The following is a 16467-nucleotide window of genomic DNA, read 5'->3' as shown; positions in this document are numbered from 1 at the left end:
GCTTGCTTATGTGAACATTATCATTTCATATCAGGTTCTATATTTGAAATGGCTAATGAAACTACTGACTGAGACTCTTTAATAATAATCTTTTTCAATTCTTAAGAGTTATCGTGTAAAAGAATTTTTTTTGGACAGTTGGTGATATAAAATTTAAAGCCTCTCTTAGAGTCATTCAAAAATGTATAATGTTCAACATTATATGTTGAGTCCAAAATTCATCCTATTTCATTAATAAATATACTGATGAAATTTCTTGTGATAAAATGAATGGATTGTGAATTTTATAGTATTTTTATATCAAGTTTTTCAAAATAAAGATCAAACTTAATTTGCCGAAGGCCCATGTGATTGTTAAAGCAGTCACTTTAGAGCTGGCTTGGATGTCACTAAAAGGTCATATCCATCACAAAAGGATAGATATGATTAGCAGATGTGAACACAGAGATTTGAGGCTCCTTCCTGGACCTGCAGGATAGCCTGTCTTTATTTCCCACTTACCTAAGCCACATTTTCTGATCCTCAAGAACCTAGAAAATTAACTCCTTCATGGCTCCCTGTCCACAGTGGCAGCAGTGTGATCTCAGCTAGCTGCTAAACCGCATGTTCACATGGTCATCTTGGCCAGTGCTATCATTTAAATGATGGAGTCCCTTCCAAAAATTATGTTAAAGCTTAACCCCTGATGCAGCAGTATTAGGAGATGTGGCCTTTAGGTGGTTATTAAATCATTAGGGCTCTGCCCTTGTTAATGGAATTAGCACCCTTCAAAAACTGTGAGGTTGAAGGGAGCACCCTCTCTGTCCCTTAAGCCATGTGAGGACACAGCATCCCTTCTCTCTGCAGGATGCAGCAATAGGCCCCATCTTCAAAGCAGAGTGCAGCCTTTAGCTAATATCATCTTGCCAGAGCCTTGATCTTGGGCTTCCCAGCCTCCAGAATCATGAGAGATAAATTTTTATTCTTTATCAATGTCCCAGTTTCATATATTTTTGTTACAGTGGTAGAAATAGACTAAGTGAGTCAGAATCAGAACATTGTGGAGCAGGCAGCATGCGTTAGATGCCCTCATTGTGAATGCTGGCTATGGGTATCAGCTTAGCACCATCAGATGCCCCTATCCTCAGGATGTCTTCTGAGCAGCCCCAGGCAAGACCTCCCACTGCTGCAGAAATTTGGTCTAGGGGCTCCCACAACTCATGCCCTGGTTGTTCACCTTGAGGGCTGATGGAATCAGCCCCCATTTAACTCTAATCTTTCCAAGTTCATAATTAGGATGGCACTTGAAATACTCTGCTCTGAGCAGGGACTTTCAAGTGTTTAAAATCGTGACCTACAGACCTCCTCAGGACCTACCTTTCCTCTGATGTATACATCTGAAATAAAAGTTTTAGACCCTATGCTTACTCATATTTTCAATTCTATTCTATTTCAAATTGTAAAATGCTAATTGTGATACACTAAATCAATTTTACAATCTGAAATTTAAAGGGTCATAATCTGGAATTTGAAAAATACACACTAAACAAATAATGAAACGTGGATTTTATCTCGTGTAATAACTTGGATGGATCTCAGATATCTCAGAGTAGGACAGATATTTTCCAAAATAGTGGCTATAATAGAGTCATGGCTGATTTTTGTTGCTTTTCTTTGTGATTTTCAGTATTTTTCCACACCTTCTAATATAAATATTCAGTTATTTAACAATCAGTGCACTTTATACAGTGTGTCAATTAATTTTCTTGTCTCTGTTCAGTGAGTTTAAGCTTTATTTCTGATTTTTTTCTCTCTTGAAAATTCTTCAAGTGTTAACTAATCCCATGAAAATTATTTTTTTCCATTAAACACTTTAATATTTATTCACTTGTTTTTATTCCAATGATATAAAATTGAATTTACATGGAAAATTACCTTTTAGCTACAAAGCAGGACTTATCTGAACAAAGCCCAAATGTGAGCTGATGGTTGTTCTGATCATTCTACTGGATGGCATTCCAGTGCAAGGCAGTGTGGAAGAAATTAAATCTGCATGCCATTAAAAGTAGAAATATTTTGTCTTTAGGAAGTAAAACAAATGATCCAGTTGGAGCTAGTTATTTTAAATCTACAGTGGCTTTGCCAAATAAGCTGCCCTCACAGAGTACTTGCCGAGTAGGACATCACAGTTAATGAAGCATTTTGATTATTCCTTAATATTGAAAAAATTGATACTCCATTGCTAGTTTGAAAATTTTTCTCTTTTTCTTTCTGATTTGGAGAAGCTGAATTTGAATTTCTCATAGTCAACATTCATAATCAATTATTACGTGAAGTAATAATGACCCAAAACATGTATACTAATGGTGGCAATTTTGAAAAACAAGTGCAAATGAAAAGAAAAATGCCCAGGAGGGACATTTACCAAAATAATGACTTCAGTAGAGTCATGGTGATTTTTATTCTTTTTCTTTGATCTATCCAGTATTTTCCGCACCTTCTACCATAAACATTTAGTTATTTAATAATCAGAAGCAATTATCAAAAGACTAAAATAAATTCAGCTTCTGACAAGTTTTGAACAATAATTTGCTTATTCTTTTGACAATATGTAATAAAAATCACCACAACTATAGTATGAAATAATACCTTACAAATATCTTTGAAGAAGCTCAAAAGATTTTATTTCCTTGCCTTTGAGTTGCAAGCAGTATTTAGTTTGAAACTAAGAGAGAGGCTCACTGTTATTTCAATATGTGTAAGCATTTCCAAATGTCCACGAACTCCTCACAATAATTGGGCAAATAATCTCAAACATAACTTGAAATCAGGATTTTATTAATTTCTACTCTTCATACATTCTTTAGTTGAACAGTAAATACAAAGTTTGGATTGAAAGAAGTAAAGACTAATGTTTAAACACACTTACCAAACTGTATACATACAAGGGGGCTTTATACTCTAAGTAATTATTTGTATTGCTGTAATTCACATCTATAAATTCTATCTTAGACACTCCCTGAGAGCCAGTTTATGATGCCTGCTTGGGCTCAAATGGTTTTTGCCAACATTTTATCTACTACCTTATCAGACTTGGCTTTCAAATATCTTTGACAAGTCCCTGTCCCCACAAAAATCAGATCTGTTCTCAAAGGATGAAAATTAGCCCCAGCATTCTTGCCTGTCCTCAAGTTTGCCATGTGTACTGCATGTTCTGAAATGCCCTTCCCATTCTCTCTCTCTGTAAAGCTCTCACTTGTCCTTTGACCTCTAGAACCTCCTGGTGAGAACTGGTTGTGTTCTGTGCTCCTGCAACAATTGCTTAACACCTCAGTGATAGCACGTACCTCTTCTACTCCATTTTCATGTGTCTTTATTCTTCATATGGTTTATAGGTTTCTTGATATTTTGGTGCTTTGAATCTTCAGTCTCCATAAAAATTCCTGGTTCGTGATAGCTTTTGATAATTACTTTTCAGCAAATTAAAAATATTATAAAGATAATAAAACAGGAGGATTAGTAGGCATGCGTTGAGTACTAGAAGTATCTTTGAATAAGTGTAATATGACATTCGTTTACTACTTCCAAGGGACACGATAATTATAAGAATATTTGCATTTTAAATTTTAGTTTAAAAAAACAATTGTTTTGCCTGCAATTCCAGCACTTTGGGAGGCCGAGGCAGGTGCATCACCTGAGGTCAGGAGTTCCAGACCAGCCTGGACAACATGGTGAAACCCCATCTCTACTAAAAATGCAAAAAAATTAGCCAAGTGTGGTGGTGGGCACCTGTAATCCCAGCTACTCAGGAGGCTGAGGCAGGAGAATCACTTGAACCCAGGAAGCAGAGGTTGTAGTGAGCTGAGATCGCACCACTGCACTCCAGCCTGGGCGACAGAGTTAGACTCAGTCTCAAAAAAAAAAAATTAAAAAAAATAAAAACTGTTTCATGTTTAAACTTATTCTTCCCCAGTGTCTGTTCTGGGCAAGGCAGTATCTTGAGTGCCAACAGACGATGTCTAGTTCCTATTCCCAAGGTATTTATAATGTAAAGATTTAATAATTGTTTGCTTGAAAATATTATTGTATATGTTAAATGCCAAAGAACATAAATAATAAATACTGTAATTTGATCAGAGGATGGAAAGCCCACTAAGGGATAGGTAAGTCAGGGAAACATTCTCCAAAAAACGAGGATGCAATTTGACTCCGAAAGCCTAAAAAATGCATGAGATTTGACGTGTGTGTGCGCACATGTGCGTAAGGCGTAAGGGACCATCAGCCAATGTGTCTTTGTGGATTTTGAGAAAGCTGAACTCCTTTATGGCACAATTCTGGCACGAATAAGAGGGAAGAGGCCAGGTCTTTTGTTGACACGTACATGTTATATCAGTTCTTTCTAAACCGTTATAACCCATAGTGGTGACTAAAGGGAGATTCTTAATGTGTAGTGAGAGAAATGTAGAAAATGTAACATCTTTCCTGGAGTAAACCTGAAGTTCAGAAGATGTGTTGTGAAAAGAAAGGAAGGCAGATACCTGAGATGTGCAGGGTGGAAATGCTGTGCAGAGGACTTTTATTTGAGGTGGACTCATCACTAAGAAAAGAGACACACCTGGAGAAAAGTGAATGCTTTGGGCAGTAGACTCTTTTTTACTTCCTGCTTTCCTAAAATAGTGATTTTTCAAAGAAGATTTCATGCTTCAGACATATACCTGGTTCAAAGGAAGTTGGGCTTCAGAAAAGCTAAGGGGGTGTGGATGACATAGAAAGGGTGCTGCCTAGAAGATAGCTCTTCATTCTGACAGTGAGAGTGGTGAATGTTTCAAGATGCAAAAGAGGTGATGGATGAGATGCAGAAAACGGCTCGCTCTTTGCCAAGTGACTGTGAATGAGCTGCAAAGATGTTCAGTGCAGGAAGCTGAGAGATTGTGTCACCCACCAGTACCATTTGTAGACTTCAAATACATTTGATGCTACTTTGGTTTGTCAATCTTTGTCAATCATTTTGGAAATTATTCCAACCTGTGTATTTATTTGTTTTCTTGAGATGGAGTTTCACTCTTGCTCAGGCTGGAGTGCAAGGGCATGATCTCAGCTCACTGCAACCTCTGTCTCTCGGGTTCAAGCGAGTCTCCTGCCTCAGCCTCCCGAGTAGCTGGGATTATAGGAATGCAGCACCATGCCCAGCTAATTTTGTATTTTTAGTAGAGACGGGGTTTCTCTATATTGGTCAGGCTGGTCTCGAACTCCCAACCTCAGGTGATCTGCCTGCCTCGGCCTCCCAAAGTGCTGGGATTACAGGCCTGAGCCACCACGCCTGGCCCAACCTGAGTATTTGTAAAGAGGTCCTGTTGTATAATGAGTCAGAATGCCCTGAGTTCTCATCCACTTCTAACACGTGATCTTGGTAGGTCACCTATGTTTTCTGCACCTCAGTTTCTTCATTTTGAAAATTAGAGATTATGCTTATGCTCTAGGGTCACTGTGATGATTAGGGAAAATGTATGCAAAATGCCCACTGTTGTGATTGGCACATAGAGACACACAATAATAGGGAGTAATGACAATGTAGATGGCAATAATACCGTAAAGTGGGTAATGTAAGGCTTTCCATGATGGCCTGTTTTTCTAGGACTATGGCTTTGAGTTAGGGAAATGTGCTCTCCCCACAAAGAATCTCAGGTCCTATGTGTCGGAGGTCCCTCATCATTGGGGTCTCACCCTGTGCTTTCTCTTCTGGTGTGTCCATGGCCCCTGAATAGCAGCACTGGGGTGGGCATTCAGGAGTTGCTCAGTAGCACTCTTATGCCTCCTTCTACTCCAAAGCACTGGTTCAGTTGTTACAGGGCATATGCCCACATCCAAGAGCAAGTGTAGACGTCTCTTCTCACTCATCCAGTTTCTCCATGGCCTCTCCCAGATTAAGGAAGAAGTAAAGTAGTCATGTGTACATGCCCTCCCAGTGGCTGCCCCCCACACAGGGAGCTCAGAGCTGAAGGAGACAATTCTGCTCCACCTTTCTCTGAAGTTGAGTCATCCTCTTACATGTATTAATGAAAATTTAGAGGCTCTGCAGGCTTTGCAAATTACTTCCCTTCACTTCAAAAGCAATTTGAATCCCAGATGAAATAAAAGTTCCTGTCTGAAGTAAAACAGGCTCACCGTTTAAGTAAAACAAAGCTCTACTGCTGGCAGAAGAAGACGTATTCCTTCCCTAGTTCATGCTCTTTGTAAATCTTGAAGGCATCTGGGAAGGTGGGGTATAAAAATATTTCTTTAAAATACTGAAATAAAAATAAACATTGAATAGACTATTAGGTATAACATATGTATTTATCAGAGTTCTAATGAGATTTACTAACATTTTCAGATTAATGAAATTATAATATTTTATATTTACCAGAAATTTATCTATAAAATATGTGCCAGCAGATGTTTGGGAATCGGGCTAAGCAACTGGGGAGTGTGGGTATAATACCACCAGCTACTTTTGATTCTAAACTAGCAAGATTAGAGATCTTTTTAAAAAACATCTATTCTGTTTGTTTATTACTTTAAAATTACATTTATATCTTCTATAAGGAAAACATTCACATGGTTTAATATTCAAGACATATGAAAGTCACACAGGGAAAAAGTTTCCTTCATAACCCTTTTCCTCATGCTCCAAGTGCCCTTCACAGAGATAACTCATCTGGTCAGTTTCTTGTGTATCTTTGTAGACATGTTTTATGTGAATACAAGCAAGTGCGAGTGTGTTTATGTGTGTGATTTTGCGAGACATCGCCAAAGAACTCTCTATAGAGATTGTACCAATTTGCGATGCCACCAGCAAAGTATAAAAGTCCTTATTTCTCTACATCGTTGCCAAATTTACTCCTTGGCTGATCGGCATGCAATTCTGCCTTTGTCCTTCCGTCACTGGAACACCACTCAACCCCCAGAAAACAAATTTACTCTGTTCTCTTTCCAGAAGTCCTATATCTTTTCTGTCATTTTCACTCCTTCAGGATATTTTTACTTAGTAGAAACAAAGTGTTTTTTGAAATCAGAACTATTTAAAAATTCTAAACAGTACTATGCATTCATGAACTTGGCTTCTGCAAGCAGGTTGCCTGGATTTGAATCTTACTAGTTGTGTGAGTTTAGAAGAGTTATTTAATCTCTTAGAACCTCAGTTTCTTCATGTGAAATGGAGTATATAACTTGTCTTGCTGACAAGATGGTTGAAACAAATGAAATAATGTGTATGAAATGTCTGGAGTTTGAAAGATGCATAAAAGATAGTAAGGATAGTTGCTATTGTTGTTGGTGCTATATTAACGTAAACTGTGTCATGTGCCATTCAGTGGAGTATGTGCTATACATAAATATACTTTAACTAAATGTTAGTGGCAACAAATAAATCTCACATTTTAAAGGAGAACACTGATCCTTGAATATAAAAAAATCCTGTGACAAAGAATCAGGGTAATTTGGAAGATAAACACTGATGTTGGGGTCACTTTATGTTTGTTGACTGTGAAAAAGATCACAAGAAAAACGTGTTGATCAAGCAAAAGTAAGTTTATTAGACTTGTTGCAATAAAGGAAGACACTAAGATAGTGACTTTACAATGTCTCAGTAGGAGCAAGTCAGGGGAGGGTGTTTCTAGGGATTTGGGGGGCCTGGGCTGGGTACTTTTAAGTGGATTTTGCAAGGTTGGTAACTAACTAGTGGAACTAGACAGAATTTCCGACAAATGGCTTTGGACTGGTGAGCATAGGCAAGGGTAGGTGTCTTGAAGCAAGCATTGTGTGTCAACTGTTAGCTTCATAAGGTAAAATCAGTTTAATTGGTTTACACTCTTACCAACTAGGAGCAAGTATTTCCTGGAGCAAAGAGGTGTTGTTTTTGCCTAGTCTTATTGTTGTTTAAAAAATTAAAAATTTGGCCGGGCGCGGTGGCTCAAGCCTGTAATCCCAGCACTTTGGGAGGCCGAGACGGGCGGATCACGAGGTCAGGAGATCGAGACCATCCTGGCTAACACGGTGAAACCCCGTCTCTACTAAAAAATACAAAAAACTAGCCGGGCGCAGTGGCGGGCGCCTGTAGTCCCAGCTACTCGGGAGGCTGAGGCAGGAGAATGGCGTGAACCCGGGAGGCGGAGCTTGCAGTGAGCTGAGATCCGGCCACTGCACTCCAGCCTGGGCGGCAGAGCGAGACTCCGTCTCAAAAAAAAAAAAAAAAAAAAAAAAAAAAAAAAAAAAAAAAAAAAATTAAAAATTGGAAATTGTTTAGGAAATTAGGAAACGGGAAATTATGTTTGGTCTCAGAATTGTTTCACACAGGAACAGGAAAGTTGGTTTTGTCTCAATTGTTTAGCACTGGAAAGTACGTTGGTTTCAGTTACCGGTTCTGATTTTGCTACAGAAAAGACGGACCATGTTGGGGCAGATACTCAATGTGCCACATACCTGCTTCTTGCTCAATGCCCGCAAACCCCTTTGGAAGCTCCCTCTTAGGAGGAAGATGGACACTTAGGGCAGGGAGACCAAATGCAGAGTATTCAGGGCTGCAGAGTAAATGAGAAGAGTAGATGAGGCCATGTAACTTGGGTGGAGATCCAGTAGTGTCATGCATAAAACTGGACATTCTCAAGAGGATAAAAGTGAAGAAATAAGGAGCCAATTAACAACCCGAAGTGTCAGAAACAAGACGGATTCAAATGAAAGGAACAGACTGGGAAGAACTGTTCAGACCCAAAGACTGAATGAGGAGTATGCACTGGACCAACGTTTTATGCTGCCATTCTGGAGGTTGGTTTGGGGCCTGGATACAACCTCTTTAAGTCTTATCTCACTCATCTGAACCATGGGTACAAAGGACTTGACCTGCCTAACTAGTAGTGGCTGAAGAGATTATATAAGATAATATATGGCACACATTTTGCATGTTATAATGCTCTCTTAAGATGTGGATACTAACATTTAAATTTGACTACATCACATTCAAAAGGAGAGGTTTCAGAATTGAAGACTTTGTTTTGTATGCATCAGGCAACATTATCAGGCATCATCCTTTCCTAATTACATATAAGACTGATCCAGATTGTAGGATGGAGTATAAACATGGAGAAAGATAAAAATTAGGCGGTGCACCATTGCGAGAACATGCAGGCAGGTAGCCACAATATTTCCTGAAATGCACACGGTTAATTTGATTAAACATATTTCATAACATTGCGATTCAAACCATCTATTGAAAATCTGTGTACGTTATAGCACTGTGCTCATTCACATCCATCATCTCATTAAATTCTCACAATTGCCTATGGGGTAGGCATGGTTGTCATTTTTCTGTAACGGTATCTTGAAGTGTTTCCTTGGACAAGGATATCTCAATTGTTAAGATTCACTGCCAGAAACTGTACGTGATGTTTTATTCTGTCTTAAAACATTTTTCTCATGTTATGTAGTCACAGGCTTAATGTCATGCCCTGGACTTGGTTCATAGAGCAGCAAATGGCAGAGCTGAACTGAGATCAACTGTGGAGCATTTGACAATCTACTTTAAAATAATGATCTCAGACTCTAAAGGGAAATGGTCTCAGCTATAAACAATTTTGCTTGGTGAAGGCCAAGGACAAGATAATGTTTATTCAGTTACTTTTGGTCCTCCTGAGTCTAAAGATAGATGATCAAGAGAAAGAAAAGAGACATTCAGACAGGTCAGCATTCCCTAGATCCTGGCAAGAGAGTGTACGTGTGGTTTAAAAAATTTTTTTCATATCTCTAGCAGTACTTAAATAAATACAAGTCTATTTAGTTAGAGTGCTCTAGTTAATTGCCCTAAGAAAATTCAATAAAAAAGGAGACCCATATTGACAGAGCTACATACAGGAATTTGGTTATATTAATGGATTTTAAATGTGGCCAGTTTTAGGGATGGTTTAATACTATAGCCTTTTAGTGGTCTAAAAAAAGAATAATGTTGCACCCCTTGTACCCCACTCCAAAGCGTGTATGTGTGGAACGGAAAGAGAAAAAAAGCTTTTATGATTCTTCTCTTTCATTAATAGGACATTAGCCACACTATGTTTTTGGAAAGCAGCATTTTAGAAATGCAAATGGATGAGAATTTTAACTCTGTTTTTTTTTTGAAAGAGTCCTGGTAATTTGGCTACTGTTAAGGGCTAGTGCTTTGAATTTTGGTTGTTCTCTCTATATTAACTATGAGCCTATCTGTAAGTTATCACATTGATTTCTATGTGCGTTTTCTGTTTTACCTTCTAAAGTTCTAGGAAATGCCACTCCAGTAGTGTTTCTCAAAGCACATTCCATGACCCTAAATAGATGCTGCATGGAAAAAAAGTGTGTCTGTGATTAAGTAACATGGAAACATTGGATTAAACAAAGATTAACAGGTATCTTTATTGCAAACTTTCTCAGAACATTATGTTTATTTGCATTTTAAATCTCTAAGAGTAAGGAATTGTGAGCACTCTTTTCTATATATTTTGATTGAAACAGCCTGCCCTCCACCTCTCTTGCAGAATTTCTTGAGGAATCATTGTCTGCAAGTCATTTCTTCAGAAAATGTTGCTTTAGTCCAGGAGTGGTGGCTCATGCCTGTAATCCCAGCACTTCAGGGGGTTGAGGTGGGTGATTCACCTGAGGTCAGGAGTTTGAGACCAGCCTGGCCAACATGGCAAAACCTTGTCTCTACTAAAGATAGAAAACTATTTTTCTTTTCAGCTACTTAGGAGGCTGAGGCAGGGGAATCACTTGAACCTGGGAGGCAGAGGTTGCAGTGAGCTGAGATCGCACCACTGCACTCTAGCCTGGGTGACAGAACAACTCTGTCTCCAAAAAAAAAAAAAAAAAAAAAAAAGAAAGAGAAAAGAAATGTTGCTTTAAAACGAAAGTCAGGTGTGATGGGTCCTGCCTGTAATCTCAGTACTTTGGGGCCAAGGTGTAAGGATCTCTTGAAGCCAGGAGTTCGAGCCCAACCCAGGTAATATAGTTAGACCTTGTCTCTATTTAAAAAAAAAAAATTAGCCAGGCATGGTGGTGTGCACCTGTAGTCCCAGATACTTGGGAGACTGAGGTGGGAGCATCACTCAGGCCCAGGAGTTCTACACTGCAAGGCTGCAGTGAGCTGTGGTGGCACCACTGCACTCCAGTGTGGGTAACAGAGCGAGATCCTGTCTCAAAAAAAGAAAAAAAATAGAAACAATAACAACAAAAAAACCCAAAAGTCAACTCAATAATTTCAATTTTGGGTGCTCTGTTTAATTTGTAAAACAGTTGCTTGTTTTCTGAGCTTTTGAAAAGTAATTATCGATGACCTTTATTCACATTGTATTATAGGCTTAGAATTTAGATATTGCTATTCCAAAAGCTATGGCTTTCTGTGTCCTGGAATTATCACAAGCTTCCTCCAGATGGAGGTGGTCCCTTGGTTATTTCTTCATGACTGATAGTATTGGAAAAGAAAAGAAAGTATCACATTTTTTCTACCCAGTGATTTTTCCCCCTACAATTAAGAATATTTATTGAAATGTTTGCTTATCAAAGCTTATATTTATACAATATTATGCAAGTAGATAATACATAGATTGGGATATAACAAAGACTGACAACTAAAAAAGATAAATATTTTTCCTTAAAACATAACAAACTCTACTTAAACTCAATCAAATTTTGATTCCTGGGCTTGGAGGGTTGTATCAGTTGTTTTCTCTGTACCTTTCAAGATCAATGCATATTTGATGATTCAATGATTGATTAGATGGAATAATGACTTTATGAGAAGTCTAGCCTGCATTTGTCTTTCCCGATCGAAAAGAGTCCAATTAGATGAGAAAAGGGAGTATACAAATCATGGGAGTACTAGAAACACATAACATAAACTTATGAACAAATTTGAAATCTTGAATACATGGTCACTTAAAAAATAAATACATACATTACCTGAACTAACTCAAGAAAAAATATTTAAATCTCTGAATTAAGCAATTAAAAGTGAAGAAATTAATTTCCTAGTCAAGAATCTCTCCCATTAAAAAAAAAAAGTCCTGGTTCAGAATGTTTAGTAAGTGAATTTTGCTGAAATTTTACTAAGTAGATATTTCCTGTTTTAGTAAAGGGAAAAATACGAAGAGATATATAACTTATTTTATTGGGTTAGTATAAACTTAGTGACATAATTTATTAATTATAATACATGAAAATAAGATAGTCTGATGTATGAATGTACATGTAAAAATCATAAATAAATTATTAGCAAAATGCAAATGTTTAAAATAAATGAATAAATAAGAAGTAAAATGGGACTTAGCTTAGGAATAGAAGGCTGGCTCACATTCACAAAAATTTATAAATCGAATCCAACACATTTACAGAATAAAGAAAAGCATAGTAAATTCCTACAGTTGTAGAATAAGCAGCAATCAATACAATTCACCATGTATTTATGATAAAATTTTTTGCAAATTAGGACTAGAAGGAGATGTTCAGGAAACTATGTTGTGGTATCTAATGGAAGAAACTTCAGAAGCATTCCTATTAAATCTAGCAGCATGATGAGTATTTCTGCCCTAATACTGTGCTAGAGCCAGTCTGCTAATAAATTTACATAAATACTTTCGTCTGAGAATAAATAGAGCAGCTAGAGAGCACTCAGCTGGACCTAAGCCTGCATGGGACCATAGCCATTTCAAAAACTGAGTTCGATCTATTTGCTTTTCCATAACAAAAAATAAAATAACACAAAAATTGGAATAAAGTATAGTAAAATATCATGACCACAGGATAGGGAAGGACCTCTTAAACCAGACACCTTCAGAACTTATAAAGAAAGAAAAAATTGTGTAAAATATATGTGTTCTAAATATATGTTAAATACTTTAATATGCATTAAAATTCCAAATGTTCAAAAATATATTAATTATTTAATGTAAACTACATTAATAGGTAATATTTAATTTATAATATTTACAAATAAATATGTAATTTATGAAATTCAATTTATATAAATGGATACGTTTATAAAATTTAAAGTCCTAGATATGCATTAAAGTCTTAAACATTCAAAATGTTAGAATAAAATATATTTGGTATATGTATGGCCACAGGGTGGAAAGGATTTCTTAAGTCAGACAGAGCAAGAAGTTATAAAGAAAGACAAAATTTGATGTTTTATAAAGTTTAAAACCTTCTACTATAAAAAACATTAAGTTAAAAGATGAACCACAGAAGACATTTGCAATATACAATGCAGATCAAAAATCACTAGACACAAAAATATTACTTATGTTACAAATCTTTTTTTTTTTTTTTTTTTTTTGAGACGGAGTCTCGCTGTGCTCCCAGGCTGGAGTGCAGTGGCCTGATCTCGGCTCACTGCAAGCTCCGCCTCCCGGGTTCACGCCATTCTCCCGCCTCAGCCTCCCAAGTAGCTGAGACTACAGGCGCCCGCCACCACGCCCGGCTAGTTTTTTGTATTTTTAGTAGAGACGGGGTTTCACCATGTTAGCCAGGATAGTCTCGATCTCCTGACCTCGTGATCCACCCGCCTCGGCCTCCCAAAGTGCTGGGATTACAGGCTTGAGCCACCGTGCCCGGCCTTGTTACAAATCTTAAAGAGCTCAATAGAAAAATGAACACTGTGTTAGTGTGCTGAGGATAACAGCTTCCAGCTCCATCCATGTTTCTGCAAAGACATGATCTCATTCCTTTTTATGGCTACATAGTATTCCATGATGTATAAGTACCACATTTTCTTTACCCAGCCTATCATTGATGGGCATTCAGGTTGATAAAATGTCTCTGCTATTGTGAATAGTGCTGCAATGAACATAGATGTGCATGTATCTTTATAATAGAATGATTTCTATTCCTTTGGGTATATACCCAGTAATGGGATTGTTGGGTCAAATGATATTTCTGCTTGTAGATCTTTCAGGAATTGCCACACCATCTTCCAAAATTGTTGAACTAATTTACATTCCTACCAACAGTGTAAAAGTGTTTCCTTTTCTCTGCATCCTCGCCAGCATCTGTTGTTTCTTGACTTTTTAGTAATCGCCATTCTGACTCATGTGAGATGGTATCTATCTCATTGTGGTTTTGGTTTGCATTTCTCTAATGATCAGTGATGTTAAGCTTTTTTTTCATATGTTTGTTGGCCACATGAATATCTTCTTTTGAGAAGTGTCTGTTCATGTTCTTTGACCACTTTTTAATGTTTTTTTTTTTTTTTTTTCCTATTTTTTGCTTAAGTTCCTTGTAGACTCTGGATATTAGACCTTTGTCAGATGGGTAGACTGCAAAGATTTTCTTCCATTCTGGAGGTTGTCTGTTCGCTCTAATGATAGTTTATTTTGCTGTGCAGAAGCTCTTTAGTTTAATTCGATCCCATTTGTCAATTTTCTTTTTGTTGCAATTACTTTTGTTGTTAATTATTCAAGACCAAAAAGCATAAAAAGAGACGTATGTCCACCCAAGTGATAAGACAGTTTGGGAAACTGCATTTCCTAGTATGCCCTGCCTCTTGAAAGTTAAAAGTCTTGACTGGCACAGAGCACCCTGGGACACCTGTGGCTAGCACCATTTAGAAGTAAATGGCATAAGGCTGTGTTCTGACGTGAAGGCTTCCCGCTTCCATGGGACACTTAACCAGACACAGGGCACAACACCAGAGGTGAAATTTCGGTGGATATTGAGTCTGGGGTAGAACTTCTCTTTCCCCACAATTCTAGCTTCCAAAGATGTGGAGTTGGTGGAGCTGTCCATTGGTCTGCTGCTCTGTTTCTCATGGGTACTGCCTCTGCCTCCCCACATCACCAGCGTCCCCACTGCCGCTAGTCCTTAGCAGGGATTCTGGGTTAGGTGCTCTTCCTACTCAACTTCAACCAACTTGTACAGCTCCATGGTGGCCTGGGCATCTTCCACAGAGGAATAGCCACTCTTCCTAACCTGGATATCCCGGTTTAGCAGCTTTTTGGTGAGATGCTTCAGAGATATGGTGGCGTTCTCTGGGTGGTCAGGTGGGGGGATATAGGATCCTTACAGTTGAGGAGGGGGGATACAGGTGGTGTCATGGGTGAGGGACTTGGAGTGAAAGTACTAAAGGGCTTTGAAGTCATTGTGGATGGCATGTCCCACCACTATCTTCCCTGTGAGTATCTTCAAGATCTGGCCTGGAGCAATCTTGAAGGGTGTGGCATTCACCATGTGCTGCTTGTGGATACCATTCCATTCTGGTCCAGTAGTCCACAATGTAGCAGTGGGGAAGGATGTACTCGTCATAAAGCACATCTCCGTTGTAGTTGGCAATGCTACATTGAGCTAAGGAACTAACATGCCCCTTGGGTCTTGTGCCCACCATCTCAGAGTCAATTGCCACCATCATCTTCCTTGGCAAACTTCTGGGATGCTCTGGAGCATTTATTCTCTGAATGAGCTTGGGTGGAGTTCTGTAGGGCATTCTTCTGTGGATGGTTCTTCTTAGAGGATTTCTTCTGCGAGTGGGTTGGGTGCCTATTAATCTTGGGAAGGGCACTCCAGATCTCCCCCAACAAATCTAGTTTAGCAGCAACAGAATCAACCTTCTTCAAAGGGGCAGGGGTCAGTCAAGACACTGCAGCTTTCTTGTCCAGGGGCTGTCCTGATCCATTGGAGGCAGTGGTCTTCTTATTTTTTAGGAAGGGAGGGGTCTTCCAAGTGCCATCTACCCTATGAGTTTCCCCATTTTTTGGAGGTTCAGAGTAAAACTTAGGTGCCTCACAAGGGGGCTGGTTCTTTTTACCCAGAAAGCCCTTCCATTCCAAGAGCCTCCACTTCTTGACAAAATTTCAGTGCTTGGCATTTCCTTCTAATGTTTTTTTGGGAGGCAGTTCCCCCAAATCCAGATTGAGCAGTAAAGTAGACATAGGGACAGTGGGAGGTGGAAGAGGAGTTGGGAGAGAAGGATGGATGAAAGGAGGATGTGGAACTCATTCCCTGCTGAATCCTACTGTTCAACATGTGAAGGTCTGTAGTACACCCTCCCAAATGGGCCCAGCTAAGACTGGAAGCGCCCGGAGCTGGATGCGGAAATCGGTGCAGTGCTGATAGATATTTTATTCTTTTTGGAGCAACTATGAATGGGAGTTCATTCATGATTTGGCTCTCTGCTTGCCTGTTGTTGGTGCATAGGAATGCTAGTGATTTCTGCACGTTGATTTTGTATCCTGAGACTTTGCTGAAATTGCTTATCAGCTTAAGAAGCTTTTGGGCTGAGACGGTGGGGTTTTCTAGATTTAGGATCGTGTTATCTGCAAACAAAGATAATTTCACTTCCTCTCTTTCTATTTGAATACCCTTTACTTACTTGTCTTGCCTGATTGCCCTGGCCAGAACTTCCAATACTACGTTAAATAGGAGTGCTGAGAGAGGGCATCCTTATCTTGTGGTGGTTTTCAAAGGGTGTCCTTTCAGCTTTTCCCCATTCAGTATGAT

General features: G+C 38.6%; 1 pseudogene; it reads right to left on the bottom strand.

Moving 5' to 3' along the window:
- Positions 1-14835: 14835 nt before the first annotated feature.
- On the bottom strand, positions 14836-16159 carry LOC100999183 (annotated as a pseudogene).
- Positions 16160-16467: the final 308 nt, after the last annotated feature.

Source organism: Papio anubis, chromosome 6 (genome assembly GCF_008728515.1).
Source record: "Papio anubis isolate 15944 chromosome 6, Panubis1.0, whole genome shotgun sequence".
NCBI lineage: Eukaryota > Metazoa > Chordata > Mammalia > Primates > Cercopithecidae > Papio > Papio anubis.
The sequence above is the reverse complement of the archived record's forward strand: the minus strand, read 5'-3'. Positions and strand labels throughout refer to the sequence as shown.